Source organism: Cricetulus griseus, unplaced genomic scaffold, assembly GCF_003668045.3.
Source record: "Cricetulus griseus strain 17A/GY unplaced genomic scaffold, alternate assembly CriGri-PICRH-1.0 unplaced_scaffold_388, whole genome shotgun sequence".
Classification (NCBI taxonomy): domain Eukaryota; kingdom Metazoa; phylum Chordata; class Mammalia; order Rodentia; family Cricetidae; genus Cricetulus; species Cricetulus griseus.
The window spans coordinates 2,256-18,946 of NW_023277128.1; the positions used below are offsets into that span (position 1 = coordinate 2,256).

The window sequence follows — 16,691 nt, forward strand, 5'->3', positions numbered from 1 at the left end:
GGCCCAGGATGATGTGGTAGGCTTTGGGGAGCCCCTTTTGAGGGCCTTACCCTGCCTGGGGAATGGAGGGGGGATGGGTAGGGGCAGATGGGATGTTGGGAGGGAGGGGGGAGAGGAAGAAGGGATTGACACGTGAAGCAAGCTTGTTCCTAATTTGAACTAATAAAATAAAATAATAAAAATAAGAAATTGGCCATACCGAAACCCATGAATTTTTAAATGAAACTATTATTTAAGAAATTATAGCCTATGTTTTAAAATGTCAAATGAAAAATATTTTTAAAAAAACATAAGGCATAAATAGAATGGTGGTTTAAGGTAAGTTTGGGGGAAAAAAAGAACGTTCTAGAGCTTTAGAAATAAAAGATATAGTCAAATAATATTAAACAGCCGATGAGACAGTATAGCTGGGTGATGAGCACATGTATAGCACTCATGAAGCCCTGAATTCAAATCCTAATTCCACAAAAACAAACTACCCAGTACAGAGAGACTTGATGAACTGAAATGAGCCTTTAAAATTATCCAAATATGCAATATAGAACAATTAAGATAGGGAAAGTTACAGAGCGAATGCAAACATGAAAAACAGACTGTGATGTTCCCACACTGTCTAATTAGAAGCTAAAGAAGAGGAGGAAGCGTCTGGAGACTACCTGACAACAGTTTACAACAGTGACACAGCGGTGAAGGTTAACTGTGACTGCCAATTTGATATCAAATTGGAGAGTAACCTCTGGGCTTGCCTCCAAGGGTATCTCCAGAATTCTTTCCTGAGTGTGAGCACTGTCAGTGTCATGATTCCCACACTGTGCTAGAAGGAGAAAGAGAGCTCAGCACCAACATCCACTTCCCTCTACTTCCTTATGGATGGCCGTGAGCCACCATGTGGTTGCTGGAAATTGAATTCAGGACCTCTGGAAGAGCAGCCAAAGCTCCCAACCCGTGAGCCATCTCTCTAGCCCCCCCCCCTCTACTTCCTGACTGTAAATGCAGTGTGATTATCTGCTGAATGCTCCCACCATCATGTCCTCCTTACCACGATGAACTGTACCCTCAAACTGTGAGCCATGATAAACCTTTCCTTCTTCCTTGGCTCACCTTCAATAAGTATCCTGCTACAGCAATGGAAAGAGTAGCCAATGCAGACGCATCTTCAAACTGGAGAGATGTGGAATCTGGAGCAAGTAGGAAGCTACATGTGGGTTCATTTTAGAAACTGCACAACACAAGCTACTGGAAAAATCATAACAGTGCCGTAAGAAAAGAGAAATCACCATCACCAACAACAGTAAAAGTAGACAGCAGACTTACCACTATTGAAGACCAGCAAGCAACATCATTGTGATGAAAAACATCACCCATCTTTGTGAAACCATCAACCAAGGTCAAGTATAAATCAGGAGTTTTTATAAACATCCCATGTCAAGGGGAAGACAAGTCTCTATCAGTTAAAGACAGAAATTAAACTGACAGAAATCGGATGGGAGAGTCATTGGTAAAAGAAGAAACGGAACACACAGTCAATCTTAGCAAAACCTGTAAGATATCAATAATTACAATATCTGGTTTGGGGACATTTAAAGGCAGAGTGGGCATCTAATGCTAAATATCAATAACATGGAGCTGGGAGAGAGTCGTTAGAATGAGAGCATCCTTAACATGTACAGAGTTTGAGCCATTGAAAAATTATTACAGTAATATGCATGAATTATAAATACTTATATCAGGTCCCGTGTTAATAATACTCTTCCTTCTTGGAACGGAATCTGGGGTTTCCCACAAGTCAGCAATGTGCTGCCAATGAGACTGCACGGAAGGTATCAATGTGCTGTGACCCTGGCAGGTGAAAGAGAAACAGAAGCTGCCCAATGAGCTTCTGGGAAGAGTGGTTTGTCCTTGTTCGTTTCCATTGTATCTTCTTCCTACCCAGGAGTAAGGACAAAATGCCTGGAGGAGCAGTGGGCAGCTTATAGCCAGAAGAGGGGGAGTGCTACTCAATACTAAGGAGGAAAGGATAAACAGATCCTAGGTGCCTCAGGGCGTCCACAAAGACTTGCACTAACTCTGGTCTGTTGTTGGTTGTTTTTGTTTTGTTTTGTTTTGTTTTACTTTTTACTCTTTGGGAGACCTGCCACCCAGCTCCCAAATAATCATACAGAGATTTATTCTTTCTTACGACTACCTGGCCTTAAGTTGGCTTGTTTCTAACTTTTCTTAAATTAAAGTATCCTATGTTTTGCCTCTGGGCCTTTACCTTTCTCTATTTCTCTTTATCTTTTCTTTCCTTCTTATTCCATGTCTGTCTTTGTGGCTGGGTGGTTGGCTCCCAGCATCCTCCTCTCCTTCTCCTTTTCTCACTTCTGGATCTTCTCTTCCCAGATTTCTCCTCCTATTTATTCTCTCTGCCTGCCAGCCCTGCTTACCCTTTCTCCTGCCTCGGTATTGGCCACTCAAGCTCTTAATTAGATCCATCAGGTGTTTTAGACAGGCAAACTAGCATAGCTTCAGAGTTAAACAAATGCAACACAAAAGAATGCAACACATCTTTGCATCATTAAACAAACATTTCACAGCGTAAGCAAATGTTAACACTTCAACTACTACTCCACAATACCAGTCACTTAACTCTGTCCTCTAATGTCAAACCAATTGCTAGGTGCTTCCCGCATTCATTTCTGCTGTGTGCAGGTAAATGTGATCCTAAAGTGCAGTGTGAAGAAGTGAAAATAGATATTTGACCTTGGTCTCTGATTCCTGGCCCACAGCTGAGTGGAATGTAACAAGTTACAATGACAGAGCTGGTGTCAAGGGTCCCTGGATAGCTTCAGGATGAGTGCTGGTCACCTTAAATAAGAAAGCAGCCATCTTGAGAGGGGTAGGACTTTCAGTGCCACGCCCTAACCTGCATCCTTCTCCCAAATGTTTACACTCCTAACCCCAGAAAACAGAGAGGAGCTAAGGGCTCATTTCTACTATCTACTGTCAAAGATTTCATCAGTTCTATTTACAAAACAAAAGTCATTAAGAAACAAAGGTGTCCAGGGGACTTCAGAGTTGATGAACACACACATATACTGGGTTGCTATAAATCCAGGAGACCTGCCTGAGACGGGGACGAAGAGGCTAGGGCAGGACGAGGGATGGACAGAAGCATAACACAGGAGCCCAAAGGATGGAAGCCAGCTCTACACGGAGCTTCCAAAAGCCTTCCTGCCACAGAAATTCCACTTGGCAACAGTTGGTGCCTTGGCCCTGGGCCTGGAGGGAGGTGGCGACAGGGCAGCCTGTATCTGTGCTGCTAAGGGGAATTGGTGGGGTGGAGAGGCCACTGGGTCAGCCCCACAAGCCAGGCTCCTCCCACACACGTGCTTTTGGAAAACAGAATGAGAAACAGGTCCTTGGGTGGAGGAGGGGCACCGTCCTGCACTGAAGGCCCTCCAGTGCTGTGAGATGACACAACTCAAACCTTTTGGAGTCTCGAGACCAAATGCGACAGACCTTCCTGTCTTCAAAAATGGAAGAGGTGTGGCTCTCCCTCACCTATACAGACCAAGGAATGATGACACCAGTAGGCTCAGGAACGTGCTCATTCTATAAGAGACCGAGATACAGAGCAGCTGCCAACAGGCTCTCAGGGAACATTCCCACAGCCTGCCTCTGGGAATATTCCCACAGCCTGGCTCTCTCCATCATGATGCCTGCCCATTGGAATGAATCTCAATCCTGAGCTTACTTCTGACCCAGGAATGCAGGCCCCTTAGTCACATCCCACCTTCCCTCCAAATTTGTTTCTGTTCTGCCCCCGCCCCCGCCCTGAGTGACCATCCCCCACCTGCTATTTCCCAGGCAGGCCCTGGGGACACCATACCAATGGTCCACTGGTGATCTTGTTTTACATGATACATTTCCAAAAAAGACCAAAAAGTTCTTTCCAGGAAAATGCCATTTTAAAAATTCAGCCCCAGACTCTGTGGCAACATAAGGAAAACAAAGGACTTGGCAGAAGGGGTTTCTGAGTCCGGACTTTCTCTCTAAAATACCTTTTCCAAACTGTGTGCAGTGGGATGGTTGCCAGGGGTCAGTTCTGGAACATGCAGGCAAACCCAGACACCAACCGCTGCTGTCTACACAGTTGCCTCTCCTGAGCTAGAATACCCTGGGATGCTCCCTTGGGCAGCCCCTGCAAGAGTCCCCAAAGGAAGCAGCAATCACTGAGGGGTCAGAGAACAGTTCCCACCTCTCTTTAGAAAGGACTCCTCAGCCTTTCTCTTGCCATCACCACAAATCTGTGGGCCAGAAGGTCATACTGTGCTTAGTAGAGAGTGGCTCTTCTCATTACTCAAATGAAAAGAGACAGGATTCCTCCCCCTCAAGCATGCAATGAGGTCCTAGTTAGGGTAGGCTCTAAGCAGTATAACTTGTTCCCTTTAAGAAGAAAAGTGAACACAGGTACACACACACACACACACACACACACACACACACACACACACAGGGAAGGCCCTGTAAGGATGTGTAGACAGTGGCCTTCTGGAAACCCAGGAGAAAGGATTCAGAAGAAACCAATTCTGCCAGCAATTTACCTCAGACTTCCAGAAAGTTCTATTGTTTGAGCTACCCAGACTGTGGTATTTTGTTATGGCACCCCTAGAAAGCTAATACAACTCCTATAACCAATATGGGGGACAACCAGTCTCAACAGGCTATGGAACTTGCCAACGGAAGGAAGATTTGAGACACGGCAATGTGACATCATAGCATGAGCACTTAAAACTGTACCCAACACTTCTCCATGCTCTGTTATGTATGTACATGTTCCACCTCGATGTGTAACAAAATGCCCCACCACCTCGGGGCTTGAAGCAACTGCATTTTTATTGCTCATGTCAGCAGTTAGGCAAGGCTTGCTGGGAATAGCTTGTCCCTGCACCACTTCTCAGCTGGAAAAACAGCTTGGAAGTTGGGCCAAAACTCACACTCAGTCCTCTGGTAACTGACAGCTGGCTGTCACCAGTGAACTTAGCTGGGGCTGTTGTCCAAAGTTTCATGTGTGTTAGCCAAAGCCTAATTCTAACGTGGCGGATGGTTCATCTGAGAGTGACTGGAACAGAACACCACTTTCCCGTGCTGCCTCTTCAAGAGAAGCAAATCACTGTGTTTGTTCCATGTTGGAGGGGAGACCACTTGATGCTACGTTTTATAGAAAGAATTGTCAAAGAATTGTCTAAAGGGTTTCAGAGTCACTACAGTGCCTGGGTCACCAGCATGGTTGTATATATTTATTTATCAGTAGCACAATACCATGGAAAGGGCGTCACACAGGAAGACAAACCTTTGAACACAGGATGGGATTCCAAATCTTCTCCACCCTGGTCCATGTAAGGTGGAGTTCTGTAAGACAATGCTGCTGTCAGTCGGGAGCAGCATCGGAACACTTCTCATGAGACGCCGGCTTCCCGTGATGATGTCTTGGATGCTGCTTTGTCCTGTATCAGAGCTACTGTCTTATAACAGCAACAATGCCTTCAGCATCCATCACCCCCAATGATGATGCTTGTGAAACTCACTTCAACTCTATGAATGAAGTAATACACTAAACCCATTTTGGACATGAACAGAAGCTCCCATAAGATAAACAGCTCTCCCCCAAAAGTCAGTAAGGGGTGGAGCCAGAACTACATATGCTGTGCTCTGGCCAGCTTTGTTTGTATCTGCCCAGCCCATCTTGGGCAGTTTGATGGTGCCTGGCCCAGTTAGAATGAAACCAAGGAAGAGTGCACCACAAATGGGGGAAGGGAAGGCCCTGGAGTCAGACCAATCTACATCTAAATCCCAGTTCCATCATCCATCTCTTGTATGTGAAAAAATAATGAGGCACACACTGCCTCACTGAGATGATCCTCGGTGAGTTAATACCCGTACCAGGCTTGGCACAGTGCCTACATACAGTAGATGCTTAATAAATATTAGTTATCTTTCCTGTTGTTATTATCAATAATATTTGTGAAAGATCCACTGGAGAGTCTAGCATATGGTAGGCATTCAAAAAAATGATAGCTGTTAATCTCATTGTTTAAGTCCTGGAAAAGCTACAGGAATTCAGAGAAGGGCCAGATAACAAGGTAGTGAAGACAGAAAACAGGCTGCCCAAGCAATTGTGCAAATCTGCAGATCTCAGGCTAATCCTTGAGCTTGGGTATGACTGGCCTTGATTAAGTGGAAATGCCTCCCAACAGAACTCTCATCCTCGTCTGCCTCAATGAGGAGATGACAAGAGCTTCCGGAGCATAGGAGCCTCTGGGGAAAGGAATTTCAAGAAAGAAAATCAGAAACACCCTGTCTGTGTGCCTGCCCAGCATCTCCTGCCGTGGCAACACAAGTCTACAAGTCAACAGCCTGGGCTCCTCTCATCTCGTTGTCCTTTGGGTCAATGGCAAACTTTGAGAATATCAATTTGTGGAAAGGGAGTTAAACGGTTGGAAGTAGTCTGGGAACTTCCGGTCTCAAACCCAGCCCAGGTCAAGCTGCTGGTGAAGCAGTGAACAGAAGGGGTGGGGATGTGGACCTGAGGTGGAGTACTTACTGGCTTAGCATGAGCAAAAATGTGGGTTTCATCCCCAACAGTACAAAACTAAATATTAAATAATAACAATGGGTGGGTAAAGTGCTTATGTCATAATCATGAAGACTTGAGTTTGACCACCAGCATCCAGAACAATATGCACACCAGTGGTTCTGACTGGAAACAGATAGGCTGACTCCAGCCAGGACTGTGACTCATTTGGTCCAGGATATTGTTGGTCTTTAATATTTAATATTTATATATAATTCAAAATATATGTTATACATAATATGATACTATAATTGTGTTAATAATTATTTATATATTATATAAATACATACTATATAATCATTTGTACATAATTCAAAATACACACATATATATATTGGCTTAGTCAACAAAATTTATAAATGGAACATTCTTTTTTCCCCCTTTTTTTAAATCCTTGACTTTATTTTCAATTTTTTTTAGATTTTTTTCTATTTGAATTAGAAACGAGATTGTTTTACATGACAATCCCAGTTCCCTTCTCCCTCCCTTCCTCCCCTACCATCCCCCCAACTAAAACCCTACCTATCACATACCTTTCTTCTATTCTTCCCCTGACTCAACCTTTCTGCTCCCTCATGACCTCTGCATCCTTCTTCTTCCCTTCTCGTTCTCCTAGCTCCCTCCCCCCTCTTCCCATGCTCTCAATTTGCTCAGGGGATCTTGACCCTTTCCCCTTCTCCAGGGTCCTCTAAGGGTCCTCCTTGTTTACTAGCTTCTCTGGCAGTGTGGATTGTAGGCTGGTAATCCTTTACTCTATGTCTAAAATCCACATATAAGTGAGTACATACCATGTTTGTCTTTTTGTGATTGGGTTACCTCGCTCAGAATGGTTTCTTCTAGTTCCATCCATTTTCCTGCAAACTTCAAGATTTCATGGTTTCTTCTAGTTCCATCCATTTTCCTGCAAATTTCAAGATTCCATTGTTTTTTTCTGCTGAGTAGTACTCCATTGTGTAAATGTACCACATTTTCTCTATCCATTCTTCAATTGAGGGGCATCTAGGCTGCTTCCAGTTTCTGGCTATTACAAATAGTGCTGCTATGAACATGGTTGAACAGATGTCCTTCTTGTATGAATGTGCTTCTTTTGGGTATATGCCTAGGAGTGGAATTGCTGGATCTTGTGGTAGACTGATTCCCATAAATGGAACATTCTTATGTGAACCCATATAACTTCTTTCCTTCAAAAATATAATTAAAGCTCTTGACTAGAAGTAGCTGCAGAACTTCCCATCATGTTCTATTCATGAAAACTCATCACACTACATAGTTTTCAATCTCAGCTCTGGTTTGTTTCAGAAATGGAAAAGCTTGGATTAGAATCCCACTTGGTGAGTTCACTGTTGCTGAGTAGTTACCACGTTGTCTTACATCCCACAGTTCCCCCTACTTTCTTCCCTCCCTGAACTTGAAAGCCAAGTCACTGACCACTTAGACTATAATAGAGTCATGAAGAAAGTAATGTTAATATATACACATACATAACTGTGTGTGTGCCTTTTAAAGTTGAGGGAGTAAAAGATTATTATATATATATATATATATAATTATCTATATATATATATATATCCCAGCCCACTTAGATATAGGTAATGCAATCAAAAAAGAAGAAACTGCCAGTGGTGATGCACGCCTTTAATCCCAGCACTTGGAAGGCAGAGGCAGGCAGATCTCTGTGAGTTCGAGGCCAGCCTGGTCTCCAGAGTGAGTTCCAGGACAGCCAGGGCTGTTACACAGAGAAACTCTGTCTGGGGAAAAGAAGGAGGAGAGGAGGAGGAGGAGGAGGAGGAGGAGGAGGAGGAGGAGGAGGAAATAAAATATAGCTCTTTTTAAAATCATGATTTCAAAACATTCTTCCAAGATTGACATTTTGGCATGCAAATAAAATACATTAATATCAAAAGGATCAAATCAAAGAAGCATGCCTGGGATGTGTAAACCTCATGCTCTAAAACAAAGGACTGGGTTTCAAAGTTTGCTTTCTCGGGTTTATTTCAAGTGTTGCCACTGTGGAATGAAGTGAGGTAGGGAAGGCAGGAGTACTACAGCCTTTTAGACCAATGAGTCCTAATAGAGTATCTCCTAAGGACAGGAATCCATTCCTTGAACAAAACAAGTATTTGCAAAGTGAATAAACAGAAATGCTGTCGCTCAGCATGGTGAGAACATGGCTGAGAACCTACAGGACAGAGTGTGCGAAAAAGGTTGAATCATTTGTGGCATTACCTAGGAAAGCCTGTGGAAGCCCGGGCTAAATAATACCACATAGTCTGCTGTATTTATTTATGGTCCCAAAAAGACTTGGATGTGATCGGAGCACTTTGGGGCATGGTGTCCATCAGGGGCACAATTTCAGGAAATGACTCAGCTTTGTATGTTAGCAAGTCTTGAAACATTTAACGGAGACAGGTCAACATCAGTAAGCCCCATTATGAACTAGGGCTCCTGAGCTGTTCAGTTTAATGCTGACCTTGTCTTGAAACTTAAATTCACGGTGAGAAAATTTGGGTGGGTCGCTGTGGATGCTAAATAATTCACCAAGAGGCCTGAAAATGCTGTACTAAAAACATAGATCATAGCATGACCCTCTAGAGTCACTTCCACGGCTGAAATGATTGAAACCATTCTACTTAATGAACTAGATACAAAGTAGTCTTAACACTCAACTGTCAGGATAAAAGGAGGCACATTGATGATGCTGGCATCTCTTAATTATGGGATGGAGAAACAACTGAAAATGTAATAAGTATTACTATCATCCAACAAAAATATTTACCCTAACTTACCAGCAAAACTCTAATCTAGGTGTTGACAGCCTTTTCAGTAAATATGACTACCATCGAACTCTTTAAGGCATTAGACTCTTCACACATATACACATGGGCTATTTAGTTGGAACTCTTGATGAAATTATATCTCAGGAACTCAGTAAAGAATAACTCGGTCCATTTGCCTAGGCTGAAATCAATTTCCAGAAGTGAAAGAGATTTAAACTGCTTCCCCAAACTGTGGCATGAAAGAGAGATTTCCACCAAAGATTCTAGGTTTTATGAGAATTGTCTTTCTTGATTAATATTATGCCATACGTGGAGCTCTAAAAATTCAACTTTCTCAATTAACCTTAAAAAATCTCAGAAAGAGATTTTTTTTTGAACCATGGGTTCAGTCCTAAAAGCTAAAATTTGCAACTTTAGAATGCCAGAATTCTGCAAATGTCTCAGGACTGGTTACGCTACATGTAAAAAGTATCGTACAAAGATTCTATCCATGTTCAACAGTGAGCAGCTGTTCTCCATTAGGAAACCAAATAAAGCTATTGCTCTCAGTTAAAAGATTCAAGGTTGAATTCTGTACAGCACATCTCGGTATGAAATGCAAGACTCGAATTTGACATGTTGGGGCAAAAGAAAAGTGTTGCCTTCCCGCTTCTAAAGTAAAGAAGTAATGAGGTCTGAAAGAAAGAAAATTAATAATTACATATTTCTATTTTTTTCAGCTGTTACGCTTTTCCATTCCAAACTCAACGGGCAATCTCCACTACCATACATGTTTGTATATGTTCTTATGCCATGGTCAAGCAAAAGTGAAAGGACACTTGATTACATTCCTGGCGGTTGGTTTTTCTTCAGCCTGATCTAGTTCATTCATTTTCAATGCCTTTTGGAAATTCGTATGACTCTAAACTTGCAGCCTCTGCTGTGTACTATAAATACACTGTATGCCATTTTCTTTTCTTTTTAAGATTCTGGTATTACAACGGTGCTCTACCAAGCCTGTTTTATGCGGTGCTTCGGATTGAATCCAGGGTTTCTTGCATGCAAGGCAAGCAATCTACCAACCGAACTACGTCCCCAGCCCCTGTATAATTTTTTTTTTTAAGTAAAAGAAGAAAGGAAGTCATTGAAACAAAACATTCTCCTTTAATGATGAAAACATAAAATCCAGAATAGAAAAAGGTTGTGTGTATCACTTCAGAGTACTCACCAAAAAAAATAAAAAATAAGAATTTATAGGGTGTGTAGATGCAGTTTCCAGCTTCCAGTAGTTCAACTTTGAATTTTTCTACTTTACAATGGTACAAAGAACACTATGGTCTTGGTAGAAACTGTATTTAAAATGCTTGATTTTGAACTTCTTCTGAGTTGGCAATCTATGGTACTGTCCTCTTACCCAGTTCTGAGCCATGGCTCCCAATCAACTGTGCAACCACGGGAAAGAACAATTCATCCTGTTGTACTGAGTTTCCAAGCTAGGGAATCCAGCAGGTCAGTGTAGTAAACGCATTTCCCACTTACAATGGAGTAATCAGAATGTTGTCCCTTTGCAAGTATGGGGGCACCTATATGTGTGACAGGCTTTTAATTAAAATGGAATCCTACTCTACATGATCTTATGGATTTCCCATAAAAGTGTTCTGCAACAATTAGGACTGATGGCAGCCCAGTATGGTGGCACATGCCTGAAATCCTAGCACTTAGGAAGATTTGCAAGGAAGCCAGTGAAATCTACATAGTAAATTCCAAGCCAATCTGCATTTAGGGAGAGAGGGAGGGGGGAGGGAGGGAGGGACGGGAGGGAGGGAGGGAGGGAGGGAGGGAGGGAGTTTTGAAGGAGGATTGAAGAAGGGAAACAATGAGATAAATATTACTGGTTACAAGTCATTGTAATATAACTATTTTAGTTTATTTACTATTGCTGTATAGTTAAGGAGTTTTTTTCTGTTTAGAATTATTGTCCTTGCTATGGGCACTGGCCCCATCCTCTTCCTACCACAGCCATGTTAGTACCCACAGTGCCATGCTTGGTGCTTGAGTTTCCACTTTGAGCTTCCAGTAGATAACTGGACTTGACTTCCCTTTAGACTTGCCAATCTTCTGAAATGGACTCCTGTGTGTGATCAGTTCTTGAGCCCAGCAATTCCAGTACTCCCATTTTCTGGACCCACACTTATTATTATTGCTCAGAGGGTGTTTGCTCTGTGACGTGAAAGATCTCCAGTTGACTCATTCACCTATGTAGATTCCATGAAATACTGACAACACTGATCTCTTACAGAGAGATGATATCCAAGCTCCAAGGTTCAGACTGACAGCCAGGGCAAACCAAACATTTTACATACTGCTGTTATTTTCCCTGATTGCCCCACCCCAACCCCAGGGCTCTCCAACATTTGTACTTACAAATGTCTCCCTACGTCACACATGTCTGTGTGTCCATCTGGTTCCAGAAGAGATGGAGAGAGGCAGTCTCCTTTGTTTAGTGTGGAAGTTGTCGTCACAGTCGTGGGTATACCCAGTTTGACAGAGAGGTGGACCCCAGCATTAGGGAGCCTCTGGGTTGATGAAAGAAACGCAGTTTGATGCTCTGATCAAAGGTTGTTACAGAGCCTGCTGATGGCGTCAAGTAGGCAGGTCAGTCTGTGAAAACAAGCAAGATCTTGGAGCTGTGAAGAAGTCACATGCCAAGTCCGAGAAAGAGACAGAGGGAGGGAGGGAGAGAGAGAGAGAGAGAGAGAGAGAGAGAGAGAGAGAGAGAGAGGCTGAACAGCATATGAGTAAGGGGAGGGGGGGTTAGGCAAGACACCAGTGACAGATAAACTCTAATGTTCCCTTTCTCTCTCTTAAAACTCCAGATAATGTGATTTTTGTTGTTGTTGTTGGTGGTGGTGGTGGTGGTGGTGGTGTGAGCCTTTGCCTTTAATGGCTAAGCCATCTCTCCAGACCACAAAATGTGACTTTTAGAAAGCAGACGCCCCTTCCTTCATAAAGAACAAGAGGAGTTAGCTCATCAGCAGAATTTCGGGCCATTTCCAGAAAACTGGAAGCCAACAGAAGGGAATTCGATGACAAGGCAGACTAGGATCCTGGCCTGGGACCATCCTGAGAAGAGCTGCAGCTGCCCCACTGGCCAGACATGGAAGAGAGGCTGCCTCACACAGCCCACAGAGTGAGTGAGAAGTGGGGGATTAATTCAAATCTGCGTATACAAGGGCGAAAAGCACTAAATCCCCAGGCCAGCCCAGGAAAGAGTGGGCAGAGGGCAGGGCAGACAAGGAAAGGGAAGGACCCAAGTCTTCACTGGGGAAATGTCAGCACCCAGGATAAAAGGAACAACAAAAGAGAAAAAAAAAAGAACCCAATATCCTTTCACCTCGGGAACCCCAAACAAGGTGGTCAGAGCATTCCAGGGGCCAACAATAAGCACAGAACTACTACTGACCTTTGGGTCCCAGAGCCTCTCCATGATCAGACAGCCTGGTTCCCCAGACACAGAGGAAAGCCTGCAACATGAAAGAGAGCAAGGGAGAACTAGATCCTCATCTATCATAGCCCTAAGGCAGAAGATGGTGTCTGAAGTTGATAAATCAAAGGAGACCAGTATAAGCACGTCATTTAGATATGCTTTAGAACTAAAACGGGAACAGATAAAAACAGGGCTCTCGGTAGCAGAGCAGGAGGCAGGGGAAAGGGGAGGGAAGGACAGGCAACTGTTGCTTTTCATTACCAGCCCTTTTTGCTATTTGACTTGACATTTTCTTAACTTTTAAATTATTTTTAAGGCAAGGTCACATTGTAAATGCTATTGTCTAAAAAAGAAGAAAAGAAAAAAGAAAGAAGAAATGACTCATTGTCATAATTTATCACTGTACAATCTTAACATTTTGTGCCTGGAGTTTGTTTCGGAGTGGGGGGGGGATGCTTTTTTTTTTTTTTTTTTTTTTTGAGCAACTAGCCCAGATGGGGATTCTCAGGCTGTTCATTTGGGAATAGCCATGCTGGATTTTAAGTGCCTGTGCTTTAGAGAACAGTTATGGAGGAGATGGATTAAATTACCCCTGAGTAGTGGGGTGTTTTCCTGTTGTCTCTTTGTTTGACAATGCAATCAAGAGCAAAGATGGAATTAAGATGGAAAAGATCACATGGAACTCTTTCTGGAGCACAGACTGCCATGGTGGGTTATGTTCCTCCTCCACTGGATTGGACTGAGAAGTGTGCAGTGTGTGTGTGTGTGTGTGTGTGTGTGTGGTGTGTGGTGTGTGTGAGAGAGAGAGAGAGAGAGAGAGAGAGAGAGAGAGAGAGAGAGAGAGAGAGAAAGAGAGAGAGGGGGGGTGCTTCCAGTGGGGGTTAATTAAGGGAAGAGAAACTGCCCTGGGTGGGTGGTGTTGTCTCATAGGGCAGGGGCCTGAATGAAATATGAATAAAAGGAGGGAATGCCAGCTAGCTTGTTCGTGCTCTCTGTCTCACTCTCCCTTTCTCTCCCCTTCTCTTCCTCTTTCTCTCCCTTTCTCTTTCTCCCTTTCTCTCTCTCCCATTTTCTCTCTCTCCTTCTCCATTTCTCTGTCTCTCCCTTTCTCTTTCTCTCTCCCTTTCTCCATTTCTCTCCCCTCCTCTCTCACTTTCTCTCCCTTTCTGCTTCCTACCCACCGTGAGGTGAGCTGCTGTGCTCTCCCAGACCCCCATAACTCCTGTCATGATGGACTGAAGTTTAGGGTGTTTGGTCCCAGAGATGAAAACTCGTACCACACATACTGTGTGCCAAGCAAACACCTTTACCCGTTGAGTCATCTCACCAGCCCTCAGTCAATACATTTTAGTATAGTGTGTTACACAGCAAAAGCTAACAGATACAAGAACTCGGAAGAGCCAGTTCGCCTCCCTCATAAGTGAAGGTTCCTCAAGAACACCCAGCTCCTTCTTGCCAATGGCAAGTGTCCCTCCTACCTGCTTAACATCTCACACATCTGGTTCCTCTTTTGCATATTCACTTACCACAAAAGGAGAAAAACTGAGGACCTCTTATCTTCCTCTCAAAAGTGGGTATGTAAACTCAGACTAGCACATGATGACAACAGCAGGGTGTCTGATTTGCAAATCCTGGGCTAGGTGGACAAGGGTATACCCAGAGAGACACCAAGGAGCCAAACACCATCAGCAACTGGTCACCGAACTCTGTCCTATCCAAGAGCTCTTCACCCAGCACAGGATCCACCGCCCAAAGGCGAGTCCATGAGTCAGAGTTTATAACTTCCTTCCTCAAAAGGCTCCAAAATAAACAGAATAAACACCAGTTGGTCTCAGCTGGTTGCATATTGGCCTGCCTGGAGGAGGGGGATGCCAAAGACAGCTTCTGGAGGCTGCTCACGCCCTACACTTCTAGGAAATAGACAATTACTAACAACATGGATTTTATTATCGTGACATCGCTAAGGTCTTTGCATAAAGCCTATATTTAAAAATATAAACATGTAAGTGAAAAAAAAACGTCAGGGGAATAAATATTTGTCTTAAAAGAGACCATCTGTTTCAAATTTTTATTTAAAAAAAAACCAACATGTGTTTTATTTTAAATTTGTATGTGTGCTGTTATCCTTGGGTTAAGTATTAGGTAAATAGACAGAAGCATTCAGAATCCATTTTCCAGCAAATTTTGGTTAGAAATCCTTGCGCACGTGACACAGGAGATAATTTGGGGGCTAATTGGAGCTTTGTGGGAGGCCAGCCCCTCACAGGCCTCCCCCCTACCCCCTGCAGCCTCTGTTTGGTGGGGCTTTCCTCAGCACTCATGTTTGTTTTGGATGAGATGGCGTTTTACACCTCTGAGGACTCAGCCAACACAACACATGGCAAACTGCTTCCAGCCCAGCCCAGATGTGCACCCAGATGCAAAGGAGGCCACAATGGCAGGAGCACAGGACTCCAGTCTGTAGGAGCCTCTGTTGCAGCCTCCAAGGGCAGTGAATTTGGATGTAAATACTGTTTGTTTGTGGAGAGGGGTCAAGGAGAGCCTTGCACAGGAGATGGTGGAGAGCTGGTTTCCATGTGTGAACAGGGAAAAGCAAGCAAGGTCATTCCAGAAGGAAGCACCAAGGGATCTAGGGGATCTGGGGAAAAGGCATCGAGTCCCATGGTGGTGGAGAACAACACGAGGTGAGGATGGCTGGAAAGGAAGCTGGAGAAGGGGCTGGGAACAGGGAGCAACTTCTATCTATCTGTTCTTCCTTCCTAATAGGAATACACACGCAGACAGACAGACAGACAGACAGACAGACAGACAGACACACACACACACACACACACACACACACACACACACACACACACACACACAGTTCTCCATTCCAGGGTAGTATTTGTTCATCTGGACCATCTATGTCCAGTCTTTTGATGTTATAACACTGTGTTTATCACCGGGCGTTGGTGGCGCAGGCCTTTGATCCCAGCAATTGGGAAACAGAAGCAGGTGGATCTCTGTGAGTTTGAGGCTAGCCTGGTCTACAGAGGGAGTTCCAAGACGGCCTCCAAAACAATACAGAGAAACCCTGTCTCAAAAAACCAAAAAATAAAATAAAATAAACCAAAAAAACCCACTGTGTTTATCATCTACAAAGTCCACCCTTGAAGTTAAGCTACCAAAAAAAAAAATCACAAAAATAACCTCATAATATTTTGAGTTTATAATTTTATATCAGACTGGGTTCCAAGAACCCCAGCCACAGGCCCAGGGGTCACATGACCCAGTTAAGGGTGGGCACCATCTTTTATTGGAGTGAGGGACTAGGTTAATATCATCTATGAAAGACATTTTCACTTTCTGAGACCATGGGCTAGAAGGTCATACTGAGGCCTCTTGTTCTTGTTGATGAATGAAGGTCTTCCCAGGAAAAGAAAACATGGGAGAGAGTGGGGATGGATATAAGTTGAGCTCCTCGGCCCAGCTCCACTTAACTAGGGTATTTCCATTTTTCCTAACACCAATCAGAGTTGGCGCCTTGCCTCTTGCAACTGAGAAATGTTTGGTTAACATCAGTAAAATCTCAAATTTAAATTGAACTTGCAGCACTAAGCAGACAGCTGTACCTGATGAAGACAGCAATCCAGTGGTTCCCTTGGGTAAAAAGAGGCAGCTGTCCATCAAAATAGAAGCTCCATTTCCATCAGACAAGGTTGCAGCCAGAGGGATGTCCCACGCAGGGTCTATTTTACAATACCCCCACCACCTCCCTTGCACTTGAGTGTGACAGCAGCTAAGGCCCACCAGTATAGTATAAGGAGGAGTGGTAGAAACGATTTCTGTA

General features: G+C 43.7%; 1 long non-coding RNA gene across 2 annotated transcripts; it reads right to left on the reverse strand.

Annotated features, from left to right (window-relative positions):
* Nucleotides 1–11,266: 11,266 nt before the first annotated feature.
* LOC107978509 lies at nucleotides 11,267–14,593 on the reverse strand. 2 transcript variants are annotated; one of them, XR_004772652.1, is made up of 4 exons: nucleotides 14,386–14,593; nucleotides 12,836–12,896; nucleotides 11,797–12,033; nucleotides 11,267–11,701 (listed from the first exon to the last, which is right to left on the reverse strand). It is a non-coding gene; the product is annotated as an uncharacterized LOC107978509 (long non-coding RNA). The 2 variants fall into 2 exon arrangements; XR_004772651.1 differs by having other exon boundaries at nucleotides 11,274–11,627.
* Between the last annotated feature and the right edge of the window lie 2,098 nt (nucleotides 14,594–16,691).